This window comes from Triticum urartu, chromosome 2, assembly GCF_003073215.2.
Source record: "Triticum urartu cultivar G1812 chromosome 2, Tu2.1, whole genome shotgun sequence".
Classification (NCBI taxonomy): Eukaryota; Viridiplantae; Streptophyta; class Magnoliopsida; order Poales; family Poaceae; genus Triticum; species Triticum urartu.
Genome location: NC_053023.1, coordinates 689,456,833 through 689,465,169, shown reverse-complemented (window position 1 = coordinate 689,465,169; position 8,337 = coordinate 689,456,833). Strand labels below are relative to the sequence as shown.

The 8,337-nt window shown below is 43.4% G+C and overlaps 1 pseudogene; it reads left to right on the top strand.

The window, feature by feature from the left end:
• Positions 1 to 787: 787 nt before the first annotated feature.
• LOC125537912 lies at positions 788 to 1,481 on the top strand (annotated as a pseudogene).
• Positions 1,482 to 8,337: the final 6,856 nt, after the last annotated feature.

Here is an 8,337-nt window from a genome sequence, read left to right as displayed (position 1 = left end):
TTTCTCCCCGAACATGAATATATAGAATTGGAGTTGAGGTCGGTGGAGTCTTAGGGGACCCACGAGGCAGGGGGCGCGCCCTGCACCCTTATGGACAGGGTGTGGGCCCCCTGATGCTGATTCTTTCACCAATATTTTTTATTTATTCCAAAACGTGTCTCCGTGGATTTTCAGGTCATTCCGAGAACTTTTATTTCTGCATAAAAATAACACCATGGCAATTCTGCTGAAAATAGCGTCAGTCTGGATTAGTTCCATTCAAATCATGCAAGTTAGAGTCCAAAACAAGGAAAAAGTGTTTGGAAAAGTAGATACGTTGGAGACGTATCACCTGCTCTCAGTAACCTTTCAGGACAGACAAACAAAGGATACCACGCATGCACGCATTGTTTAGCTTCTCATCGAGTATAAAGGGAATAATAAATATGTCAGAAAAAGTTTCAGAACATAAAGTCTCATGACTGTCACGTGATTATGACGCAACTGCTTCCGGTTGCATTGAGGGGGCTTCTACCGGAAAACGTTCGATTAGCCATTGTGAAGCTATGTGCATTCCTCAATGCAGTCTCTCAGAAGGTGATCGATCCAGAAATCCTAGCAAGGCTAACGAGTGATGTGTGCAATGTCTTGTCTGTTTCGAGCTGGTGTTCCCACCATCCTTCTTCAATATCATGACGCACGTCCTAGTTCATCTAGTCGACGAGATTGTCATTCTCGGCCCCGTATTTCTACACAATATGTTTCCCTTTGAGAGGTTCATGGGAGTCCTAAAGAAATATCCCCGTAACCGCACAACAAGTTCTTCTACATCGCGCTGTTGCACAACAACAACATGAGGATGAGCAACCTCCAGATCCACGCGCCGGAAAACAGCCCCAACACGGACGGCATCCACATCGAGCGGAACACGGGCGTGATCATCTCCGACTCCCGCATCAGCACCGGCGACGACTACATCTCCATCGGCCAGGGGAACCACAACATATACATCGCCCGTGTCCACTACGGCCCGGGCCACGGCATGAGCGTCGGTAGCCTCGGCCGCTACGTCGGCGAGGGCGACGTCACTAGCATCCACGTCACCGACATGACCTTCCAGGGCACCATGAACGGCGTCCGCATCAAGACGTGGGAGAACTCCCCTACCAAGAGCCTCGCCGCGCACATGCTGTTCGAGAACATGGTGATGAAGGACGTGCAGACCCCCATCATCATCGACCAAAAGTACTGCCCTTACTACAACTGCGAGCACAGGTACGTCTCCGCCTCTCCGGGGTCACCCTCGAGGACATCAAGTTCAAGAACATCAAGGGCACGTCGACGTTGCCCGTGGCCGTGCTGCTCCGTGCGGCGTGCCGTGCCACGGCGTCGTGCTGCAGAACGCCGACCTCATCTACAACGGACAGACATGCACCTTGTCACATTGCGAGAACGCCAATGCCACCTACGTTGGCTACTAGCACCCAAAGCCATGCGTCTAGACTAGACGTACGCCCAATTGGGTCTCCTTTTTCTTCTTCTATTCTATCTAACTAGTTAGCGTTTTCTAGACGATTTTGTTGTTTCTTGTTGCTTATATATAGGACCTTGAAATAATTGTATTTAGTTCACAATAAGTCAGTTCTAATACACACGAGGCTACTGGAAGAGGATCTCTAACTTAATTACCAATTGTAATAATAGTGGATTAGTGGCTCGTCATATATATAAGTTAAACAAACCTTCACCCGGCCATCATTCGCCATCAAGCTTACCAGCTAAGTTGGTCAAGTCACTTTCTATGTGTGGATCCGGAGTTGAGCCCGGCAAAACCACCTATTGAAGAAATACAATGTACTTTTAGTTTTGAAAAGTTGGCAATGAAGAATGCATAAGAAGCTTGCAATTAAACGTGTTATCGATGAGCAAATGACAGGCCATGCCCACGGCCGTAGAATGATAAATTCATAGTGTTTGATACGGTGAATTCCCTTCTGGGTTGTAAGCCTGCTAACGATTCGAACTATGGGGCTATTAGTTTGCAATTCTTTCATCTTAACTTTAAAATAATAATGTTGTTGCCAAAGAAAGAAGAAGCAGTTCGTATTGAGCCACTCGCCACCTTCGCCCGCGCCAATGATCTTGATGTGTCAATGGTTTGGTTTCGGCTGGTTGGTGCTCTTCGTCCACGGTGGTGGTGTTTCTCGTGCAATGTGCCTTCTGATGAAGGCACCCCCACCCTCCCACCCCCGGAAAAAATGTATGTGATGTACCTGAATTCATTCATGTCCTGTGGAGTCTTTCTTTTACTAATATTCTTAATTTTTTCTCGGTATAATTAGGAAGCAAATGCAATTTCAAGATGAAATCAACCTCGAAAAGGAATTCAATTAGCTATGCAATTAGCCCTTTTATCTTTAATAATTGGTTGAAATGGATATTGCCTGTCACTTGAAAATAAGATTGTTTCATTTAGAATTCGGTACGTTTCTTAAAAAAATATTGTTTAACAGGTTAACGTTCCACTGGGAATGGAATAACAAAGGCTTGCAGTGGGTTTCAACCGGTGACGTTAGGTTGGAGCCAGTCGTGCGGTCTGGGCTATGTGTCACCTTGGCAATGCGACACCGTCAAGGTTCCCCCCAGGACTTGCTTGGAGTGGTGCTCTTTATGATTCATGCACGATGTGCATGTGTGTGCGCGCATGTATGTTTTGGTGTTTTTTTGTCTTGTCTCTTCACTACTAGGATAAGGGTAGCAGTAGCGTGGGGCGCACAACTACTAGCACGCTATAGTTAATTGGTTAGCAGTAGAATGGGTCACGCCCCGCGCTATTGCTATTTATGTTAGCAGTAGCGCGGTATCCCCGTGCCACTATCAACTCTGTGTATTTTTATGCGTATTTATGATGTATTTATGCAACAGTGATACACATTTTTATACAGTTTAAAATATACACACATCATTGATACAATAATGTCTCATTATCATAGTGATATAATAATGTCTCATCATCATCGTAGTGATATAACAACTCATCATCAACATAAAATGATATAGTAATGTCTCATCATCATCATCGTCATCATAAGTTAACCACTAGCTAATTGTTATCATCCTAGGTAAATAACTTCCAAGCACATAGTAGTCATAACCCTAGATCATGCCAAACACTAGGACCTACTCCTCTCTCTTAGGGAAAATAGAAAACAGAAAACCCCTCCATCTCCAATGATGGAGTACAGAGATCCACCGGTCTCCAATCTGTGTGTAAGTGCATCTAGTGCCCCTTAGTGATTTTGGTGTATTGAAGACTTATAGGTTAAGGGACTAATGCGTTTGTGAGTGTACACATGTCTATAAGTCTATGAGGAGTTTGATATTTACAGAGAAAGTCGACCCCTAAAAATGAAGTTCTTCGACTGAATACTTTGGATCTCTGAAGACTTTCTGAAGACTTTGAAAGTGAAGAAATTGGTGTGACCGTGAAGACTTGGTATTCATTCGAGGAACATGAAGCGTGGAGATTTTTGTTTTCGTAGTTTCATTTTCTCTTTCTTGAGTCATAGGAAACACCGTACTGTTAAAGGGGGTCGAGAAAATACTAAGGAAAATTTCCACGTGATGCTCAACTCAACATCCTACACCTACCAATTCCTTCGAGTGAATCCATTGGAAATCTCATACAGTCCAGTCATATTCTTCAGTGACAGAGACGAAGTTCTTCTAGTCTCTGAGGAATTTTTTCTGACTGAGGAGTTAGGAATTCGCCAGTGCGGATTTCCTACACAGTGAGGAACATGATAGCCATGAGGATTTTGGTACTCAAAATTCCGACCGTTGCTGTGCTATGCGCCAGCTGTCCCAAAATATCTATCCACCTAACGGTCATATCATTGAAGGGCATTTATGTCTTATCATGTCGGGCTGCTCCCTAGGCTATAAATAGCCGCCCCCTACAACCACTAGCTGGTTGGCTGCTCCAAGAGAAACTGACACTTGTCATTTGAGAGCAACCCATCCTCTGAGGACTTTGAGCGAAAATCATCGAGTGAGGAAAAACCCAAAACCCAAACACCTACAAACCCCAAGTGATTGAGCATCACTGAAGAGATTGATCCTGTGTAGATCCGACGCTTGTTACCTTTGAAGACTGTGCTTCTTCCAGACGGTTAGGCGTCATGGTCTAGAGCATCCAAGAGGAATTGTGGATCGCCGAGTGACCAAGTGTGTGAAGGTTTGGAAGTCGCCTGAAGACTTACCATGAGTGATTGGACGAGGTCTGTGTGACCTTAGTTCAAGGAGAATACGGTGAGGACTGGGTGTCTTGAGCTGCGTGTTCAGGACTGTGTGTCCTCGAGTTTAAATACTCAGCCGCTCCAACCAGACGTACAACTGAGACAACAGTTGGAACTGGTCTACCAAATCATTGTCTTCACCAAGCTTACTGGTTCTATTTCCTCAACTCTTCCATTTCCTCATAACTGTGGTGTGTGCTTGTTCATATCTGTGTTTGAAGACTTTGACTGAAGACTTTGTCAATTTCCTTAGTTCAATTTCTTCAGTCTGTTTGTCTTCATCCTGTGTTATCCTGTGCTTACGCTTCTGTACTCTACGCCTGTCTTCATTTCATCATGATGACTATGCTTGTATTCTGTTATGTTTACTTTTGAGTACTCATTCCGCTGCTAGTAGTTCTTCACTAAGGAATTTCCTCATCGGCAAATTCCTCAGTGAAGAATTTCATAAAAATCGCCTATTCACCCCCTCTAGTCGATATAACGCACTTTCAATTGGTATCAGAGCAAGGTACTCCCTTGTTCTGTGTGATTTTGGTTTAACCGCATGGAGTTTTAGTTATGTCGACCGTAGGTATGATGAAAGTGACATGCCCCATCTTTAACGGTCACGAGTATCCCAACTGGAAGGCCATGATGAAGAAACGCCTCATGGCGATGAACAGCGAGCTGTGGACCGTCACTGAGATTGGTCTGACCGATCTGTGCAAGATGGCGGAAGCTGATGACATTCGCAAGTACACTCTTCTCAACCTCACGGCGAAGGATGTCATCTGCTCTAGTCTGTCACAAAATCAGTTCAGGAATATCATGCATCTCGATCATGCGAAGCTCGTCTGGGACCGTCTCTCTGAGGTCTATGAAGGTCATCGAACCTGTCATGATCCTTGGTTTGAGGACTTCAAGGAATCTCTCAAAGCAATGACATTCGAACCAGAATCATCATCTTCTGCATCATGCCTTATGGCAAAAGATGCTGAGGTAACTGAATGCTACCTATCCGAGTCTAGTGATGATGAATTTGGACCCAGCTATGTAAAACTTGCTTCCCTTGCCACTAAACAACAAAGAGCTTTGGAAAAAGTTTACTACATGCTAAATAAGAGCGATGATATGTTGGGTGAAGAAATGGATCAGTCAAAAGCTTTGGCTGAAAGTCTTCAGAGACTTCATACTAAGTATGACACCCTTCAAGATCAACATAACACTCTTTTATCTGATCATGAGAAGCTTTCTTATGAATTTCTTCAAAGAAAGCAAGATCTTGAGAAGCTAAGAGTGAGTTATGAAGATCTTCAGAAGGAGCGCGATTCATTACTTGCTCAACAAATCAGCGCTTCTCAGGAAGAATTTGTTCCTCCATGTTTGAAATGCATTGAACGTGAATCTGCTAATTCTTCACCAGAATGTTCAAATGCTGCTAATGTTTCAAATTCTTCACATGCCTCTTCTATCACTAATTCCTCATCCGAGGACATTGCTAGTATCACTGGCGATGCAGGGCTGAAGGAATTGTACATGACAAGCATGTACAAAAGCCTCAAAGGGCATCAGACTCTTTGTGATGTGCTTAAAAAGCAGATCCTCAACAGGAACCCTAGGAAATAGGGTATTGCCTTTGAGAGGAAACTCAATGCTGATGGTACATATTGGAAGCCTGAGCAGTACCCCAAAACTACATGGGTTGCTGCAAAGGGACCTCCAGTTGATCCATCTAACTTATCTGGATTTGCATGTGAATCTCCTCATTCTGATGATGATTCAATTGACTCCAACTATAAACTGTTCAAAAATCAGAATGGTGAAGTATTTGCTAGATATGTTGGCACTAACTGCAGGAACGACTCCCCTATGAAGAAAATCTGGGTTCCCAAAAGATGACTTGAAAATCTTCAGGTGAATGTCATCATGACGTCACATGTGAAGAATAGGAACCCTAGATCAAATTCTTCATATGGACCAAACTTCTCACATGGATCATATTCCTCATATGGATCAAAGTCCTCATATGAACATTATCGTGCTAACCCGTCTGTTTCACAGGGAAGATCTAAGGATTATGGATATGTGCATTATTCTTCAAATTATTATGTCCATAAGTCCTCGAAGAATTTCTCTGCTTACTCTTATGCTTATTCTAACCCCTCTTATGTGAAACGAAATGGACTGGCTTCTATGCCATCCTTCTCGTATGGAGCTCGCAGAATGATGAACTCTTTGCCACCCCTTCAGATGTGGGTGGTGAAGAAAAAGAACTAATCTCTTCTGCAGGGTCAGGTCTCCAGACGTACGTAATCGTCTGAAGAATTTGCTGGAGACCTGAGCATGCCTGATAGGACGCAGGCTAATCATGAAGAAATGAACTTTCATTTCTCACATCCTCATATTGCTTTATCTGTTCTTTTGCTTGATGAAATTGATCTAATGAATTGATGTCATATTCTTCACTGATGAAGTATATGAGTTTGTAAGCTGCACTAATTCATCTGCAGGATGATCAACCCAAAGCCACTGAGTGGGTCCTCGATAGTGGATGTACAAATCACATGACTGGTGACAAGAATCTATTGATGGATGCTCCATTATCTCCATCGCATCTGAAGCATATCATCTTTGCTGACAAAGGCAAAAGTCAGGTATTGGGTCTAGGTAAGGTTGCGATCACAAAGGATCGACACATGGACAAAGTCATGCTTGTTGAGTCCTTAGGATACAACCTTATGTCTGTCTCAATGCTTTGTGATCTTGATATGGTTGTTGTCTTTGGCAAGTACCGTTGTGCTGTGGTTATGGAAGCTGACAATTCCAAAGTCTTCGAAGGCTTTAGGAGAGGAGACCTGTATATTGTTGATTTCTCTATAGGACCACAACCAGCCGTGTGCTTACTTGCAAAAGCTTCAGAAGGCTGGCTCTGGCATCGACGATTTGGTCATGCAGGCATGAGGAATTTGCACACGCTTGCGAAGAAGAAGCATGTCATTGGCATCGAAAATGTCAAATTCCTCAAGGATCACCTATGCGAAGCCTGTGAAGCTGGGAAGATGACGAAGGCCAAGCATCCAACGAAGACTATCATGATCACCACTCGCCCATTTGAATTGCTTCACATGGATCTCTTTGGTCCTAATCATTATTCTACTATTTCAAATGAAGCATCTAAATATGGCTTTGTTATTGTTGATGATTATTCTCGCTACACATGGGTACACCTTGTTACTTACAAACATGAATTGCAGGAAGTATTCAAACGATTTTCCTCGAGGGCTTCAACCAACTTTGGTGCGAAGATCAAGTACATCAGAAGTGACAATGGCACTGAGTTCAAGAATTCTGGTCTCGATGACTATCTTGATGAACTTGGTATTACTCATGAGTTATCTGCTCCTTATACTCCTCAGCAGAACGACGTCGTGGAGCGTAAGAACAGGACTCTTGTTAAGATGGCTCGCGCTATGCTTGATGAATACAAAACGCCTCGTCGGTTCTGGACTGAGGCAATTGATACTGCGTGCCACATCATCAATAGAGTATATCTTCACAAATTCTTCAAGAAAACTGCCGATGAACTCCTCACTGATAAGAAACCCAATGTAAGTTATTTCAAAGTCTTTGGTGCTAAATGTTGGATTAGAGATCCTCATCACAACTCAAAATTTGCACCGAAAGCACACGAAGGTTTTATGCTTGGTTACGGAAAGGACTCTCACACCTACAGAGTCTTCAACAACGTTCTTCACAAGGTTGTTGAAACTGTAGATGTGCGGTTCGATGAAACTAATGGCTTGCAAAGAGAGCACCTACCTACTGTGATAGATGAACCAGCACCTGAGGAAACTATCAAGTTCAAGGCTACTGAGGATGTCATTCCCACTGAAGAATTTGCTGAAGAATTTATTCCAGAACATGAAGAACATCAAGCTAATGCACCTGAAGAAAATGCTGAAGAAAATGGTGCTGAAGAAAATGCTGATCAAATTCTTCAATGGCAACCAGCTCATCCTCGCATTGCAAAAGAAGTGCAAGTTGAAAAGATCATCAATGACATCAAAGCGCCAGGTCC